We start from the raw sequence: 20229 nt of genomic DNA, 5'->3' as shown, positions 1-20229 counted from the left end.
TATCTTAAGGTAGATACATTTCTAATTTAAGAACATAAAGCCCGGTGGAAGGAGACATGTTCTTGATTCTTCACCGTGTTGGGATTGTACCAGCTAGCTCTGTTAAAACGGTATCCTTGTGCTCGGTTTATAGATTGCCATGTTGCAGTTATTCTGGAAAGATAGCAGGCTCTTAGAACATAGAACAGTACAGCACAGAACAGGCCCTTCGGCCCTCGATGTTGTGCCAAGCCATGATCACCCTACTCAAACCCACGTATCCATCCTATACCCATAACCCAACAACCCCCCACCCCTTAACCTAACTTTTTAGGACACTACGGGCAATTTAACATGGCCAATCCACCTAACCCGCACATCTTTGGACTGTGGGAGGAAACCGGAGCACCCGGAGGAAACCCACGCACACACGGGGATGACGTGCAGACTCCGCACAGACAGTGACCCAGCCGGGAATCGAGCCTGGGACCCTGGAGCTGTGAAGCATTTATGCTAACCACCATGCTACCGTGCTGCCCCTTAAATTGTATGTTTCATTTTCACAGCTGTCCAAACAGTATTAAGGAAAATGGTCAAATATTGTTGGACCATGGACCATTTCAGAAAGTTGATACAATCGACTGGACATAGTTGCGATTTGAGAATTGGGCTCCTGGATGGCACCACTTCCTCTTCGACACTTGCAATATTCAAAGGGACTGCATGGGGACGAGATGGGAAACCAACTCTTCGTCAATTAACAGCCCCTTAAACTCCTTAAAAACAGTGTTAAGGGGCCTGACTTGATTGGAATGGGATTTTTAGTCTTTTTTATACATGAAGCTGAGCATACTGGTGCACATTAGGATACAACTGTTAGGGGTCAGCACAGGGCAGAAGAAAGTTTACTTCTATCTATGTTTTATTTTGTACTTCAATTTGGCAACCATGGCTACTTTCCATTTTCTCTATCCTTCTAATCCTTTAACGAGCTGCCTGTTCTCCTCGACAAGGCATAAAAAAGTAGCCCTCAACATGGCGTCCGTCTGCCTTTGCCGCTGGTACCTGCCACTGGCAGGTGCTCGGTGCCTCTAATTGGGCCCAATCAATATTTACATATACAATCACTGTGTATAACGGAGTTCAAGTGCAGGGTCGGGAACCGGAATTAATCTGGACCTGAAAGTCAGGACCAAAATAATCACCTATATGCAATACTGTACAATGTTTATTTTTCTAAATTCAGTACCACGGTGCACGTATATGATTATTATGCATGTTGCTGAATGATGCTCATCATTTTTCTAACAGTGACCAAATGTTCCCAAGTACCATTGCTGCACTAGAATTTTACTGACTTCGCTAAGAAACAGTTTGAAGCACAGTAGGTTGAACAGAGGAAACAGGCTACAATTCCCAATCCTGTTTCCTTGCCAAAAATCCCTGCCCGGAGTGCACATGTGTGAATGTCAGGCAAGGACATAATTCGGCTGACCCCCGATGCCACCAACACAGATGTCTTTTCTCCTTTCTGCTCCTGCATGGGTCCAGCGGGTAACCTGCTGGACAAATCTCATGCCTCCTCTTTGTACCATTCAATTGCTTGTGATCTACATGATCAAAACTCTGTATACTGCAGGTGAGACTTTTTCTTGCTACAGTATGCACGCACATTCAACTTTAACTCCTGATCATGAACCAAAACTTTGTGTATTTTGTCCTTCCCTGATGGTGACACTTCGGACTAATTGTAACACCCCTAAATGAAATTATTCATTTTGCACAGACAGTGAAGTGAAAATGAGGCCTTACTTAGTGTATGTGGTTCAGCAGTATATCAGCAGTGCACTTAGTAAGCTAGGAGACGAGATCTGAAATTTGTGCTTATAAGCTGTAGTTAATCATAGAATTTACAGTACAGAAGGAGGGCATTCGGCCCATCAAGTCTGCACCAGGCCTTGGAAAGAGCACCCTATTCAAGCCCACACCTCCACCCTATCCCAGTAACCCCACCTAACCTTTTGGACACTAAGGACAATTTATGATCCAGCTAACTTGCACATCTTTGGACTGTGGGAAGAAACCGGAGCACCCGGAGGAAACCCTTGCAGGCACGGGGAGAATGTTCAGACTCCGCACAGACAGTGACCCAAACCGGGAATCGAACCTGGGACCCTGGAGCTGTGAGGCAAATGTGCTAACCACTATGCTACCATGCTGCCCTTCCCCTAAGTGGGATTGTGGAGCTGATAGTTGACTTTGAAAATTACTGTAACATTATCCTTGAAAAATACTGTTGTCGCTCTTTGACAGCATATTGCTACCTTGGAGCAGCCTGGCCACTTCTGCTGCTCATCAGGAAGTTTGTTGTTGATATGTATCGTATGGCTAGAACAGGACATGCACATCCTGGGAGCAAGGCTCACATCTCCCAATAGTCCATGCTAACTGATATTCACATTTCCCACATTATACCAATGTTGAATAGTAATGGCTTATTATAATTCAGAATACTGAATAGTATAGCTTTTGGTCTCCTGTAATTTACCAGAAATGAAATGCTGGTACGTTTGAGCTTGTAACTCTAAACAAGTGACCAAATGAATGGAAGCAGAACAACTCTTCAAAGCAGGATTCATTCTTGGGACATGATTTTTATTAGTATTTACACTAGATTTTATCCTAGCAGAAATGCAGTAAAGCTGTAAGCGAGTAGTTTGTCATTTAATATATTATTAAGGAGAAAAATTGAAGCAGCTACTTTAGGAATTAAATAAACTAAACTGTAGGAAATCATGAATTGGTCTAATTTAGTTCCGGTTTGGATTAAATATTTTAAAATTGCAAATGATAAACTGTACAGGGGATAGTATGTAAAAGAGAAATTTTATAAGCCATTCACGAACAACCAGTATACTTATACTGGAATAAAAAACAAACCATATAGCTCGGGAGGGTAGTCTTCCAAATGTCTAGTGTGTTGCTCAAGGCAGCAGAGGCCCAGATGATCCCAGGTGAGCTCTACTGCTTTTCCAGGCCCCACTGAGGAAAGTTAATTTTCAATTTACCAAATGGTCTTTGGCTTCCTGGTTCGCCTGGCAGGTCAGCTGGAGCACTTGGGAGCAACCTGAAATATCCATCTTTGTCATAATTTGCATCTATTAACCTAGTTCCCACCAGAGTTTTGCAGGTGCCTCATTCGCTGTCAAAACCAACAGTACTGGAGAACTGCACTGTTACCAGAACCGAGAGTTCATACATATTAGGAAAAATTCAACAGACTGGGGCTCTTATCTCGGGAAAAGAGAAGACTGAGGGATAATCAGATAGCGGTCTCTAAAATTTTGAAAGGTTTAATGGGCCGAATGGCCTCCTTCTGCATTGTAAATTCTATGATTCTATGATCGGATAAACGTAGAGAAGGTACAGAAGGTATTTCCAGCTGCATAGGAGACCAGAACTATAGATCATCAGTGTAAAATGGACACCAATGAATCCAATCGGGGTTTCAGAAGACAATTCTTTACCAAGAGAGTGGTTAGAATGTGGAACTTGCTACTACAAGGGGTAGCTGGGGCAACTGGTATAAATGCATTCAAGGGAAAACCAGACACATGAGGGAGAAAGAGTTGGATAGATATGTTGATGGGTTGAAATGAAGACGGGTGGGAGGAAGTTCATCTGGAGCATAAACACCAGCATAGATTTTAAGACGCAATGGCCTGTTCCTGTACATATACTACTATGATAAAATCAGCAGTCTGCAGGAATTGAGTAGGATATGATGCCACTCCATTTTAATTATTCCTAAGTTTGTTTCCACTAAATGGGGATGGCTAAAATCGTTCTGTGCATATTTTATCTCCCTGACATGGCTGACTGCATAATGACAACCTTTCCTGCTAGCAGTAATTGAAATCTTTTGTGCATAAGTTGCCAATAACAGCATGCTACCAAGAATCCAACTTCTCTTTCATACTGGTACTTGGTAGTTGTGGTGAATTATAAACCTACTAATTCACACTGTGTTCCAGTATATGTATTGTGTTCTTGTGGGCTCTGTATACGAGCCGTTGCTCGGCTCTGCCTATAGGGGGAGATGAGAAGTTTGTACTGGGCTCCACCCTTGGCTCCGCCCATGGCTCCTCCCACTAACCTGAAGTATAAAGCTTTGCAGTCGGGAGCCTGCTGCCAGTTCATCTCGTCGCAGGCAGGCTCTGTTGTAAGATTATTAAAACCACTGTTCACTTCCAATCACGTGTCTTGTGAATTGATGGTCACATCAATTTAATAATCTTAGGAAACTTGAAGAAAACTACTATGGAATCAGCCCTCAAACCTGATCGACTAGAACTCGACCCGCAGGCTGCAGAGGCGAAAGAAATCTTTCTACACTGGCTCAGATGTTTCAAGGCCTACCTGGCTGAATCAAGCACTTCAGAAACTACGGAGGAGCAGAAACTCAGTCTGCTGCACGCAAGGGTGAGCCACTGTATCTCTACACAACTTAACAGTACTTCCTTGTATACAGAGGCCCTGGCCATACTCGATCGAATGTACGTGAGGCCCATCAACGAGGTCTACGCGCGCCACATTTTTACAACCCGCCGCCAGCACCCCGCGGAGTCGCTGGAAGAATTTCTGTGCGATTTAAAAGCCTTAGCTCGGGACTGTAATTATCAAGCTGTATCAGCCGCCCAGCATATGGAGCTCGCTGTCCGAGATGTGTACGTGGCAGGGCTCAGGTCAAACTATGTGCGCCAGCGGTTGCTCGAAAAAGGGGCCCAGAACTTGGAGGACACTGTAGAGTTAGCTACAGTCTTGTTCCTCAGCCTCACCTCGTTCCCCGCGGACCAAGCAACCCCATCCTGGGCCCCCGACCAGCGACTGCCCCAGGTCTGCACCACGCGGCCACCCACCCACTACGCAGCCCCAGTGTGCCATTTTTGTGGGCAGCCCCAGCACCCACGGCAGCACTGCCCGGCCTGCAACGCGACCTGCAGCAGCTGCGGTTGCAAAGGACACTATACCCGGGTCTGCCTGGTGAAGAAAGCCCCCTCTCCAAACTCTCCCGCAGCCCAGAGCATTCGCTTCCAAAACTAGCAGGCCCGCAGGCCCCAAAATGCTGCAGCCTGTATGCCGACTCCGACCCACCCGACACGTGCAACTCATGGGGGCCGCCATCTTGGCAATCCTCCTCTACACAGCCGGCCACGTGCGACTCATGGGGGACGCCATCTTCCTCGCCGCTCACCACGTGCGATCCATGGGGCTGCCATCTTGGGATCCATCCTCTTTGAACACTGAAACTCACCTCGAAGACTACGACCTCAGCGGACAGTCATCACGGGGCCACTCCAGCACAGCTGATCGATCCGCCGACTACCCGCAACTCAGCACGGTGACGTTGGACCAGTCGCGTCCGAACCACCTCCGCAACTCGATGATGACCGTTAAAATCGACGTGTACAGTACACCGTGCCTCTTCGACTCCGGGAGCACCGAGAGCTTCGTACACCCAGATCTGGTAAGGCGCTGTTCACTCCCTATCTTCCATGCACGGCAAACTATCTCCCTCGCTTCGGGCTCACACTCTGTTCACCTCCAAAGGCGCACCGTCGCGACCCTAACGATTCAGGGCGCCAGCTACTCGAACTTCCAGCTGTACGTACTCCCCGAACTCTGCGCCCCACTCTTACTGGGACTCGACTTCCAGTGCAACCTCAAAAGCCTCACACTCAGCTTCAGCGGGCCCCTACCTCCACTCACTATCTGCAGTCTAGCGACGCTAAAAATCGACCCCCCTCCACTCTTTGCTAACCCGTAGCCACTCGCAGCAGGCCGTACAGCCTGCAGGACAGGGTGTTTATCAGAACCGAAGTCCATAGGCTCCTACGTGAGGGGATCATAGAGGCCAGTAATAGCCCCTGGAGAGCTCAGGTGGTGGTCGTCAAGACCGGGGAAAAATTCCGATTGGTAATGGACTAGCCAGACCTTTAATCGGTTCACGCTCCTTGATGCGTACCCCTTCCCCAGGATTGCAGACATGGTGAATCAGATCGCCCAGTATCGCATTTTCTCCACGATGGATCTGAAGTCTGCTTACCACCAGCTCCCAATCCGTTAGGAGGACCGTCACTACACGGCGTTCAAGGCAGATGGCCGCCTCTTCCATTTCCTCCGGGTTCCCTTTGGCGTCACAAATGGGGTCTCGGTGTTCCAACGAGCAATGGACCGAATAGTGGACCAGTACGGGCTGCGGACCACATTTCCGTACTTGGACAACGTCACCATCTGCGGCCATGATCAGCAGAACCACGACGCTAACCTCCATCGATTTCTCCAGACTGCCCAGAAACTCAACCTCACGTATAACACGGAGAAATGCGTTTTCCGCACGACTAGGCTAGCCATCCTCGTCTATGTGATGAAAAACGGGGTCCTGGGCCCCGACCCGGACCGTATGCAACTCCCTCTCCCTCATTGTCCCAGGGCCCTCAAATGGTGCCTGGGATTTTTCTCATATTATGCCCAGTGGGTCCCTCAGTATGTGGACAAAGCCCGCCCACTATTTAAGGCCACAGTCTTTCCTCTGTCAGATGAGGCTCGCCAGGCCTTCACCTGCATCAAGGAGGTCATCGCCAAAGCGGCCATGCGGGCGGTGGATGAATCCTTCCCCTTTCAGGTAGAGAGCGATGCCTCTGAGGTCGTTCTCGCAGCCACTCTAAATCAGGCACGGAGACCAGTCGCCTTTTTCTCCCAAACCCTCTCTGCTTCGGAACTTCGACACTCCTCAGTCGAAAAGGAAGCACAAGCCATCGTGGAACATATACGACACTGGAGGCACTACCTCGCAGGTAGGAGGTTCACCCTCATCACCGACCAAAGATCGGTTGCCTTCATGTTTGACAACTCACAAAGGGGCAAAATTAAAAATGATAAGATCCTACGGTGGAGGATCGAACTCTCCACCATCAAGTACGATATTATGTATCGACCGGGGAAGCTGAACGAGCCCCCAGATGACCTGTCCCGCGGCACGTGCGCCAGCGCGCAAGACGACCGCCTGAAAGTCATCCACAATGATTCTGCCATCCGGGGGTCACCCGGCTCGCCCACTACATCAAAGCCCAAAATCTGCCTTTCTCCACCAAGGAGGTAAAAGCCATCACCAGGGATTGCCTGATCTGTGCGGAGTGCAAACTGCACTTCTATAGACCAGACAGGGCCCACCTGGTAAAGGCCTCCCGGCCCTTTGAACGCCTGAGCATCAATTTCAAAGGGCCACTCCCCTCGACCAATCGGAATGTGTACTTCCTGAACGTCATCGACGAGTTCTCCCGCTTCCCCTTTGCCATCCCGTGCCCCGATATGACCTCCCACTCAGTCAGAGCCCTGCACAGTATCTTCACCCTGTTCGGGTTCCCCAGCTACGTACACAGCAACAGGGGTTCGTCCTTTATGAGCGACGAGCTGCTTCAGTACCTGCTCGACAAGGGCATTGCCTCGAGCAGGACTACCAGCTACAACCCCGGGGGAACGGGCAGGTGGAGAGGGAGAACGCGACGGTCTGGAAGACCGTCCTACTGACCCTCCGGTCCAGGAATCTCCCATGGCAGGAGGTCCTCCCCGACGCGCTCCATGCTATTAGGTCCCTCCTATGTACAGCCACCAACCAGACCCCTCACGAACGGCTATTTGGTTTTTCTAGGGGCACTACCACGGGGGTTTCGCTCCCAGCATGGTTGAAGACACCAGGCCCGGTTCTCCTCTGGAAGCACGTCCGGGTACACAAAACTGACCCACTCGTAGAAAGAGTGCTCCTACTCCACTCCAACCCCCAAATCGCTTTCATTGAATACCCTGACGGCCGTCAGGACACTGTTTCCCTCCGGGGCCTGGTGCCTGCAGGATCCAATCCCTCCACTACTACCGCCGAGGTACCCCTCACTACACCCGCACAACCCTCCGCGCCCTGCACTCCCGCTCCTACAGGTTCACTGCCCGTGCTCCACGTCCCCGCATCTATGGGTTTCCGGTGCTCCCCGTCAGCAGTCGAACCAGTCGGGTACGAAGCTCGGACCGAATCACCCCTGGAGTCCACCATCGTACCCTCACCGACCACCACCACCCAGCCACCAGAAGAGGCTGCAATCCCGGTGCTTCGCCGATCCCAAAGGACGACTCGGTCGCCGGACCGGCTTAATTTGTAGACCCATCACCCCCACCGGACTTGATTTTTTTACAGGGGGTGAATGTGGTGAATTATAAACCTACTAATTCACACTGTGTTCCAGTATATGTATTGTGTTCTTGTGGGCTCTGTATACGAGCCGTTGCTCGGCTCTGCCTATAGGGGGAGATGAGAAGTTTGTACTGGGCTCCACCCATGGCTCCTCCCACTAACCGGAAATATAAAGCTTTGCAGTCGTGAGCCTACTGCCAGTTCATCTCGTCGCAGGCAGGCTCTGTTGTAAGATTATTAAAACCACTGTTCACTTCAAATCACGTGTCTTGTGAATTGATGGTCACATCAGTAGTGCAGACCCGTCCCTGCAAGTTGGAAGGTGGGAAGTACTGTTGGCATGGAGACTTAATTTATCTCCGCCGCTCGGAGTGTGATGAGTTCTGTTACTAGCTGGCCATGTCTCTTGCCTGGTTCCATTAATTTGAACATGATGTGTTTAATTTGTATACAGGCATTTGCTGTTTACATGGTTAAGCAATTTTGGACTTTTTCTTTCCACATTAATGGTGCAAGTTATTGTTGTGAAGTTCTGACGTCAGGGAGACAGGAAAGGACCCCAGTGCAGTCACTGGGAACCTATTATATCTGGACATCAAAAGAAAGCAGAAAAGTTTGTCCACCGAGGGAAAGTCAGAGTTACAGTCAGCCTCACGTAAATGTTTTTTTTTAAAATTCCAATCAAGGGACAATTTAGCATGGTCAATCCACCTACCCTGCACATCTTTGGGTTGTGGGGGTGAGTCCCACACAGACATGGGGAGAATGTGCAAAATCCACACAGACATTGACCCGGGGTCGGGATCGAACCCGGGCCCTCAGCGGCATGAGGCAGCAGTGCTACCCACTGCGCCACCGTGCCATCCTGTCTCGCGTAAATGTTAACATATTAAAACAGAAACTTGATTAATTAATTTGGTGATGCCATTGTGCACACCTTAGTGTGGAGTCAGTCCTGAAGCAGCTGAAAGTTCCCTAGTACTTTTGAAGTATCAGCCCACACAGTGAAAGCTGAACAATCAGTCCCCTAACTTTACAGGAACAATGCTTCCCAATTGTCAGGCTGGCCTTTAATATTAATTATTTATTCATTCTTTTTAATGAAATATATTGGGGTCAAATTTGACTTTTGGGTGCCCCTTGGCTGGACATACATTTCAAAGAGGCCCCTGCCTCATTTAAATTTGGAAGGCAAGTTCCGGAGCACCAACCAGTCAATTTGATGCAGCTCTGCAAATTGGGGCCTCAAGGTATGATTTGGACAGCTGTCAGCATGTTAAGCTATGGGGGGTGGATTGCAATCACAGAAGGTGGGTGACCTGGGGCAGCAGAGACCCAAATTATTTTTGTGGGCCACAGAGGAGCTTGCCTGCTTTCAAACTAAACTTTGGAGGACTTTGTTGATTCCATCCACAGGCTCCAACCAGTGATGTTTGGGAATTGTACCAGGATGCTATTGATGTCGTCGCACCCGATTTATATTGTGTGATGAGGTTTCTGTCTTTTCCTGGTGGGAGCTTGTGTTGCAGATTTGAAGTTCCCAGTCAAATTGACAGCTGTAAGCTCTGAACTCCGATGTTGAACACAGAACAGCACTGTTCACACCCAAAACAGGAGATGAAAATTGTGGTCTGTGTGCCTTGCTTGCATTTGACTGGATCAAATGTCATACTCATAAAGGTTCACAATTGTGCAGCGATTAACCTACCAATTAATACAGACAAAATGGGAGACAATGATCTCTCCAGAATCATGAGGCAGTGACCAGCTAAAATAAAACACCTAGCAAAGAAGGAAAAGGGAAATTAATAACATTAGTGAAAAATATATTTTTTGAATTTATCTTGGTACCTCAGAAAATTAACAAGCCTAGCGATACAGCTGCTTTTTCTGTATTTTAAATATCTCCAGCAGTGTTTCCTCCAGATGTTCACTAATGTCCTTCTGGAGAAGGAAATCTGCTGTGCTTAATATAAAAGCAAAATCTGTGGATGCTGGAAACCTGAAATGGAAACAGAAAATACTAGAAAGTCTCAGAAGGTCTGGCAGTATCTGTGGGGAGAGAAACGTTTCAAGTCCTTACGACTCTCCTTCAAAGCTAAAGAAGGGTGGAAATGTGGAACACACAAGAACTAGGAGCAGGAGTAAACAATTCAATTCGAGCCTGCTCCGCCATTCAGTACTATCTCTTGTCAGCCTCATCTCAGCCTGCCCACTCCCCAGAATTCTTCATCCCACTACTGATTTTTTTTTAAAGATATTTTATTCCAAACATGCACTATCAACAAAATACACAATTCAACACAACATCGTTAACAGTTTGTACAGACGCTGCCTGAGGCTACAACTGGTGGGCCAACATACGACTCGCCTCCTCCCTTACTCATTCTGCACCCCCTCGCCCTCCACAGCTGCCCCATTGCCTTGCCCATCATCGACCTATCATATTGCCCTTACAACTTCTTCCTATCTGCCAGCAGCTCCTTCATGGGGCCGCCAAGTATCTTCTATTTTCCTCAACTATATCGTCCAATAGCTGTTGGTGCTCCTCCTCCTGTCCCGATGAGCCTTAAACAAAATGATCTCACCTCGGACCACCGCCATCAAAGCTTCCCAAAACGTGGCTGCAGACACCTCCCCATTCTGATTAAGCTCCACATAATTCCTAATTGTCACTCTCACCGTCCCACAAAACGCTTTGTCTGCCAGAAGTCCCAAATCTAACCTCTGCACCTGTCCCGAACTGAGCCTCACATCCAGGCAGTCCAGCATGTGATCCAAGATCACAACTCCCGCATATTCCACCCCTGTCATCCCCATCAGCACCACCCGGCTCACCATGAAAAAAATCAATCCTCGAGTAAACCCTATACACATGCGAGAAGGAGTACTCCCTCCCTTCCCAGGTTCCTCAACCTCCAAGGATTCACCATCCCCATCCTTTCCAGCTGTGTCCCTCCCCCGTTGTGGTTCAGCAGGGGTGCCGCCCCCGATCCAGATTGAGTTTGAAGCCCGGGAAGGCACCAAACTGTTCCAGGAGCTTCGTGATTACTTTCAGGCCGTTCTATAGGCCATCCGAGATGTAGAGGAGCAGGTCATCCGCATAGCGTGAATCTCTGTACTCTGCCTCCTTCCAGCCTTTTGCATCTCGCACTGCGATTGCCAGGGTTTCGATTGCCAGGGCGACCAAGAGCAGGGACAGTGGACAACCCTGCCTTTTGCCTCAGTGCAGCTGTAAATATTCAGAGCTGGAGGTGTTGGTCCGAACACTCACCTTGGATTCGTTGTACAGTAGTTTCTCTCAGAACCCTAACCCTAGCTCAGACTGCTCCAGTACCTCAATGAGGTACTTTCATTCGAAGGCCTTTTTTGCGTCCAGGGAGATGATCACCTCTGGTGTTCTCTCCCTGGATGGAGTCATTATTGCATTCAACAGCCGCCTGATGTTTGCACTGCTGTCTATCCTGCCAAACCCGTCTGGTCCTCTGCGACTATCTCCGGTATGCAGTTCTCCAGTCTCTTGGCCACGACCTTTACGTGTATCTTCGCGTCTACATTGAGCAGCAAAATAGGTCTATATGATCCGCATTCTGTCGGGTCTTTGTCTTTTTTGGGTATCAGCGATATTGTGGCCTGTGTTAGCATTGGAGGTAGGGTGCCCCTTGCGAGTGAATCTGCGAACGTGTCCCATAGGTGTGGGGCCAGGGCTGGTGCAGATTTTTTATACAAGTCTGCGGGAACCCATCGGGCCCGGCGCTTTCCCCGCCTGCTCTCCATGATTTGTTTCAATCGTCTTGGTGCTTCCAGCTCCCCCCACCGCCTATCGTCCCCCACGACTGGCATGTCCAGTCCATCGAGGAATCGTTTCATCCCCGCGTCCCCATCGGGGGGCTCGGAGGTGTACAGTCCTTGATAGAAGGTCTCAGATATTCGGTTGACCTCTTTTGGTTCGGCTACCAGTCCGCCTCTGCTATTCTTTACCTGCGCTATCTCCCTTGTGGCTGCCTGCCTTCTCAGCTGGTGAGCCAATAGGTGGCTAGCCTTTTCTGGATGTTCGTAGAAGTCTGTGTCTGGTGGAGTTGGTGCACTGCCTTCCTGGTGGATACCAGGTTAAAGTCCATCTGTAGCTTTTTCCTCTCTATTGTCGGGGCCTCAGAGTACTTTCTGTCGACCTCCAGAATGGAGTCGATCAGTTGTTGCCTAGCAGCCCTCTCTTCCACATCTCTACGTGCCTTGTAGGCTATAAGCTCTCCCCTAATCACCGCCTTCAGTACCTCCCAGAAAGTGGAAGGTGACACTTCACTGTTCTGGTCGTTCGTAACGTATTCGCCTATGGCCTGCGATGTTTTCTGGCAGAAGACCTCAATGACCAAAAGGTCCGTATCCAACCTCCATGTGGGGCGTTGGGCACGGCATGTCTCCAACCTCACATCCATGTAATGTGGAGCGTGGGCGGTGATGACTATTGCGGAGTATTCCGTCCTTGCTAGTTCTGGAAGCACCGATTTCCCCACTGCAAAACAAGTCAATCCATAAATATACTTTGTGCACCGGTGAAAAGAATGAAAATTCCTTCTCATCAGCGTGAAAGAACCTCCAAGGGTCCACTGCCCCCATCTGCTCCATGAATGCACCCAGTTCCCTAACCATGCCTGTCCTTTTCATCTGAGGCTCGATCGTCCCGTCAGTGGGTCCTGTGCACAGTTGAAGTCACCCTCCATGATCAGTCGATGCATGTCGATATCAAAGATTTCCTCAATGGTATTTTTTATGTAATCAGTGTCGTCCCAGTGGGGCACATACACATTTACCAGAACAACTGGTGCACTGTCCAGGACACCCCTGACCATGACGTACGGTCCTCCTGAATCTGTAACCGTCTTTAAAGCTGCAAACACTGTCCTCTTCCGAGTCACTATGGCTACTCATGAAAGGTACGTGTGTCCCACCCAGCCCTTCCTTACCCATAGTCGGTCTTTCTCCCTCAGGCGAGTCTCCTGCAGGAAGACTATGTCGGCTTTCAAACTTCTCAAATTGGCGAAGACTCTGGATCGTTTCACTGGGCCGTTATCACCTGACATTCCAGGTGATAATCCTGATCGGAGGGTTTTGGCCCCTCCATCCTGCAGGATTAACAATACTTACCTGGTGGACGCGCCCCTGCACTCCAGGGTTTTCCTTTGTTAGGGGGCCGTTCACAATGGCCGGGGTGACCGTTCCCGCCATGAGGCCGGGCCCCTGCACTCCGGAGTTTTTCTTTGTTCAGGGTGTACTCAACATGGCCACCAACTGTGTGTATGCCACGTGGGTGTGTCCCTTCACTCTGGGGTTTCCCTTTGTTTAGGGACCCTCCAAAGTGGCTGCTTGCGGCGCCATCTTGTTCCCACATCCTGCTCCTCACCTGTTGAAGATTAATCCGAGAACCCATCCTCTCTTCCCATCCTGTGCCTTTTGTGTTCCTTCCCACCCCCCCCCCCCCCCCCCCCCACTCCCCCCACAGCCAGACGCCCCCTCCCTGCCAGGGGGTGTGCCACATCCTCCCTCACTGTCTTGTCTTACTGTGCTAGCTATCCCTGCTAGTGTGGTGGCCCCCCTCTTCCTCTGGCCCCTAACCTACGCCCATTGTCTGCACGCTTTCTCTGTTTGTATCTCGCCTTCACATGCGTTGCCCTGTCCTCGCCCTTCCCTGTGACCTGGTCTTTTTGATCAGAACGAGGCAGCACAGTTCCACGCAAACATTTCATTTGTCTAATAAGTCTCTATCTCTTTAGCATCCTTCTTTGATCCACCTTCATCGCTGCCTCCTCTGTCCCTTATCCAGGCCATTGGTCCATACAAATTTGTTTGCCTCTGTCAGGATGTTAAAATAGTGCTCCTTGTTCTGGTACGTGGCCCAGAGCCTGGCTGGGAGCAGCATTCCGAATCGCTCCCTGTTCTTGTACAGGTGATTTTGCTTGATTAAATTCGGCCCTGCACTTTGCCAGGTCTGCCCCAATGTCTTGCTAAATTCAGATTTTCTGCCCTTCCCAGCTACTCGCCTTGGTCTGTCTTGCCCACCTCAGGATCCTCTCGCGATCCTGGTATCCGTGCAGCTTCACGATGACCGCCCTCGGCTGTTCCTCCGCCTTGGGTTTCGGCCTGAGTGACCTGTGCGCTCTGTCGATCTCCAAGGGTTGACAAAGCTGTCTCTCTCGACTAGGTTGCCGAACACTTGAGCGACGTAGCTCGTCAGGTCTCTGCCCTCAATACCTTCTGGCAGGCCCACAATCCGAATGTTCTGTTTTCGGGACCAGTTTTCTTGGTCCTAGACTTTACCTTTTAAGTTCCCGTGGGTCGCCACCACCCTTATTAACTTCTGCTTCCAGGACGGCGATCCTGTCACTCTGGTCTGCCGAGGCTTTCTGTAGGTCAGAGATTCTTTTTTCTTGTGCTTCCACCTTTTTCCCCAACCCGTCGATTGTTTTTTGTACGGTGACCATCGCCTCCGTCACCACTACCTGGACAATAAGACTTTCACCCTTATTGCCTCTTTCATGGAGGTCAGCTCCTTCATGAGGGAAGTCTTCCATCCATCTCCAGGTGATGGGGGGGGGGGGGGGGGGGGGGGGGGGGGAGGCTGATGCTCGGGTTTTCGGTCTCCCTCTCTCTTGGGTGGCTGGGGCGCCCTTGCCTCATAGATGCGCCGGCTCATCCGCCTGCTGCTCGTGGCCCTTTCCGCCACTTCTGCCGTCCCTTTGACCCCTCAAACTCCCATTTGCTGGCACTTTGATACTGATCTTCTCCCCATTGAGGTAATGTTGCCGTCGAATTTTCGGGCAAATTCACCTAAAAGTGCCTATTTAGCTCTGGTCTGGAGGAGAGCCACCTGATGTTCATCCACTCAGCACATCGCCATCGCCAGAAGTGAGACGAAACTTAGAAAATTCTATCAGTATTAAACAGGGTAGATTCGGAAAGAATATTCCCGATGTTTGAGGATAAAGGGTAAATCTTTTAGAACTGAGGTGAGGAGAAATTTCTTCATCCAGGGAGTGGTGAATCTGTGGAATTCATTGCCACAGAAAGTTGTTGAGGCCAAAACGTTGTATAATTTCAAGAAGGAATTCGATATAGCTCTTGGAGCTAAAAGGATCAAGGGATATGGGGGGAAGGTGGGATCAGGGTTTTGAACTTGATGATCAGTCATGATCATAACGAATTGCAGAGCAGGCTCGAAAGGGCCGAATGGCCTCCTTCTGCTTCTACATTTTCTGTATATTTCTATGCATTTACAAGAATGATTCCAGGGTTAAAGAACTGTAGCTATTAAGGATAGATTGAAGAGGTTGGGACCGTTTTCCTTGGCGAAAAGAAGGCCAAAAGGAATTGTGACAGGTATTCAGGAACCTGAAGGATAGATATGGATAAATAGTGAAAAATTGTTGCCCAGAACTAGAGGACACACATTCAAATGAATTGACAATTGTGATGTCAGGACAAAACCTTTGGTATAAGCTTCCTGAGAGGGTGAGGAAGGCAAGTTTGATCGTGGTCTTCAAAAGATAATTGCATTACTATCTGAAAAGAAAAAATGTGCAAGGTTGCCGGGATAAGAAGGGAAATGGGACTAGGTAGAATATTCTTTCAGAGAGCTAGTGCAGACTCGATGGGCTGAATAGCCTCCTACCCTGTAAAGCATTGGTGAATCAGTAATCTCAGAACTCATTAAACCAATGTGGAGCAAGTCATCCTGTATGGCTGCCAAAGAAGAAAATGACATGCCATCAACAGCAACAAAAGTGTAATCCTCCAGAATAAGTAACCTCGTGGCCCAGCGTATTCCTCACTCCTCCATCGCCATCAAGCTAAAGGAGAAACCCTTGTTCAAGGAGCAGTGTAAGAGAGAATGCAGCACTAGGCATACCTAAAAGTAAATGTGAGATTGGTGAAACTACAACACAAGACTACAATCATGCTGAACAGCAGAAGCCACATCCTTTCGATAGAAATAAGTGATCTCACAACTCACGCATTGGATCACAATTCTGCAGTGGAAAATTTAAAAAGTAACCAAAAACTCTATAAACATCCAATACTGAATGAAGGCAAAGCCCAGCACGTCAGTGTAAACGGCAAGGCTGATGCATTTGCAACCGTCTTCATTCTAGAAGTGCCAAGTACACAATGCATCTTGGTCTTCTCCTGAATTCTTGAGGCCTGCCAAAATCAAATTGATTAATTCCACGTGATATCAAGTAATGCTTGAGCAGACCAGCTAGAGTAAAAGCTCAGCTGTGGTACTGAAGACTTCAGAACAAGCCATGCAAAATAGACACGGCCAACACACCAGGCCGTCCTATTGTATCAGGCAATGGGACCCTGTGTGAGAACCTCTCTGGCTACATCGAGGGCATCGTGAAACCCATCGTACTAGGAACGCCCAGCTTCTGTCGCGACACGATGGGCTTCCTACAGAAACTCAGCACCCATGGACCAGTTGAACCAGAAACATTCCTCGTCACAATGGACGTCTCCGCACTCTACACCAGCATCCCCCATGATGATGGCATTGCTGCAACAGCCTCAGTACTCAACACCCGACAACTGCCAATCTCCAGACGCAATTCTGCAACTCATCCGCTTCATTCTGGATCACAACGTCTTCACCTTCGACAACAAGTTCTTCATCCAGATGCACGGAACAGCCAAGGGGACCAAATTCGCAGCTCAATATGCCAACATCTTCATGCACAAGTTTGAAAAAGACCTCCTCACCGCACAGGACCTTCAACCAACATTATGCACCAGATACATCAATGGCATTTTTTTCCTTTGGACCCAGGGCGAAGAATCACTGAAACGACTACATGATGACATCAATAAGTTCCATCCCACCATCAGTCTCACCATGGACTACTCTCCAAAATCAGTTGCATTCTTGGACACACTCATCTCCATCAAGGCCGGTCACCTCAGCACTTCGCTTTACCGCAAGCCCATAGATAACCTCACAATGCTCCACTTCTCCAGTTTCCACCCTAAACACATTAAAGAAGCCATCCCCTATGGACAAGCCGTCCATATATACAGGATCTGCTCGGACGAGGAGGAGCGTAACAGACATCTACAGACGCTAAAAGATGCCCCCGTTCGAACAGGATATGGCGCTCGACTCATCGATCGACAGTTCCAATGCGCCACAGCAAAACACCGCACCAACCTCCTCAGAAGATAAACACGGGAAACAACCCAACCGACAGAGTACCCTTCGTCGAAAAGTACTTTCCCGGAGCGGAGAAACTACGACATCTTCTTTGCAGCCTTCAACACGTCATCGATGAAGATGAACATCTTGCCAAGGTCATCCCCACTAGTTGCCTTCAAACAACCGTGCAACCTCAAACAAACCATTGTTTGCAGCAAACTACCCAGCCTTCAGAACAGTGACCGCGACACCACACAACCCCGCCATGGCAATTTCTGCAAGACGTGCCAGATCATCGACATCGGTACCACCATTACACATGAGAACACCACTCACCAGGTACGCGGTACATAGTCGTGCGACTCGGCCAACATTGTCTATCTCATACTCTGCAGGAAAGGATGTCCCAAAGCGTGGTACATTGGGGAGACCATGCAGACACCGCAACAATGGATGAACGGACATCACGCGACAATCGCCGGGCAGGAATGTTCCCTTCCAGTCGGGGAACACTTCAGCAGTCTAGGGCATTCAGCCTCTGATCTCCGGGTAAGCGTTCTCCAAGGCAGCCTTCAGGATGCGCGACAACGCAAAATCGCCGAGCAGAAACTTATAGCCAAGTTCCGCACACATGCGTACGGCCTCAACCGGGACCTTGGATTCATGTCGCATTATATTCACCCCCGCCATCTGGCCTGGACTTGCGAAATCCAACCAACTGTCCTGGCGAGAGACAGTTCACACCTCCTTAACCTGGGGTTACCTCTATATCTAGATCTGTAAAGACTTAATTACCTGCAAATGCTCGCATTCTAAGCATTGTCTTGCATCTTTGACTTTGTCTATATATATGTTTCTGGAACATACCTCTTCATTCATCTGAGTAAGGAGCAGTGCTCCGAAAGCTAGTGTTTGAAATAAACCCATTGGACTTTAACCTGGTGTTGTAAGACTTCTTACTGTGCTTACCAATGCTTAGTTTAGGTTCTACAAGGCCCACTCAGATACAGATTATCTTGGTCCAACTACGGATTTTCAGAGAGGTGTGAGTGATTGACCTAAACATTGAAGCAGCATTTGACTGAGTGTAGCATCAAGGATCCCAAGTAAAACTGAAGTCAGGCAAACTCTCCTGGTTGGAGTCATACGTAGCGCAAAGGAAAATGGTAGAGTTGTTGGAGCCCAATCATCTCAGCCCCAGGACATGGGTGCAGGTGTTCATCAGGGTAATATCCTAGGCCCAACTAAGTTATCTACTTCATCATTGATCTTCCATCCTTCATAAGATGGGAAGTTGAGATGTTTACAGATAATTGCACCCAATGATCAATCCCATTTGTAATTGCTCTGATAATGAAGTAGTCTCTACCGGCATACAGCAAGACCTAGACTACATTCGGGCTTGGGCTGCCAACTGGCAACTAACATTCCGGTCACATAAGTGCCAGGCACTGACCACTATAAAAAGACAGAATCTAACCGTTTCCCCTTGACATCTTACAACTGACATTGCTGAATCAACATTGTGAGGTTACTATTGATCAGAAATTTTCAGTACGTCCCACATAAATACCCTGGCTACAAGAGAAGCTAAGAGGTTAGGAATTCCACGGTGACTCATCCCTGATTCCCCAGCGCGCGTCCACCATCTGCAAGGCACAAGTCAGGAGAATGTTGGAAAGCCCCTCCATTTGCCTGAATGAGTGCAACCCGAGAACCTCAGTACCATCCAGGTCAAAGCAACCTGCTTGATAAGTACTCCATACACTCCCTTCAACATTCGCCTTACCACTAGCTCACAGTGGCAGCAGTGTTTACCTTGTACAGGATACACTGCAGGAATTAATCAAAGCACTTTGAACAGCACTTCCAAACCCACAGTCTACCATCTAGAAGGGAAGCAAACACATTGGAAGTACTACTAACTGAAAATTCCCCTCCAGATCTCACATCATCCTGACTTGGAATCATATTGCCATTCCGTTAATGTTGTTCAGTCAAATTTCTGGAATTCTCTCTCTGCCATCACTCTGGGTGTGCCTACATCACATGAATTGCAGAAGTTCAAGCAGGTAGTTCACCACCTCTTTCTCAAGGGCAATTAAGTGGGGTTACAGGATGGGGTGGAGGCTTGGGCTTGGGTGGGGTGCTCTTTCCAGGGGCCGGTGCAGCCTTGATGGGCCGGGTGGCCTCCTTCTGCACTGTAGGTTCTCTGATTCTATGAATTAAGGATGGGCTATAAATGCTGACCTTGTCAGCAATGCCCATATCCAATGAAAGAATTAAAAACAAGAGGCGAGGTCCTCTATCTGACGGCAGGGATTTGAGCTGATACAGCTTTCCACAGTTGTCCCACGAGTGAAAGAGACTGAAAAATATGGCAAATTGCACTTCCCATAATCCATTTGTCAATGTGTACGATTAATAATACAACACAAATCCAGGTGATATTGAGTCGATACAGATTGCTATTGCTCCAGCACTTGAAATCCTGAGTACAATTTTGGATGCCACTTGTAGCAATCATCCCAGACATTGGGAAAGGTCATCCAAACGTAGCTAGTTTTTATGGGGAAGTTGATGAGCCTGGTATTAACTGGAGAGGAGAAGACGCTGATATTGTATAAACATTCGAGTCTTTTAAGTAAATATTTAAATAAATCCTGATAATAGGTTCCTGATTGCCATAAACTTTAAAACCATGGAGAGTTTGCTCAGGGTTGGAAGAAGGAAGATGCACAGGCAGCTTAGGGCCAATTACTTTATGGTCGGGGTGTTAAACATTGAGAAAAGATTGTACAGGAAAGTAATGGAGGCAGAC

The 20229-nt window shown here is 48.7% G+C and overlaps 1 protein-coding gene across 1 annotated transcript in view; it reads left to right on the top strand.

Moving 5' to 3' along the window:
- jazf1b (JAZF zinc finger 1b) overlaps positions 1-20229 on the top strand; it is a 340149-nt gene that overhangs the window by 297291 nt on the left and 22629 nt on the right. The window lies entirely within an intron of this gene.

Source organism: Scyliorhinus canicula, chromosome 5 (genome assembly GCF_902713615.1).
Source record: "Scyliorhinus canicula chromosome 5, sScyCan1.1, whole genome shotgun sequence".
Classification (NCBI taxonomy): Eukaryota; Metazoa; Chordata; class Chondrichthyes; order Carcharhiniformes; family Scyliorhinidae; genus Scyliorhinus; species Scyliorhinus canicula.
This window is presented reverse-complemented; position numbering and strand designations above follow the sequence as displayed.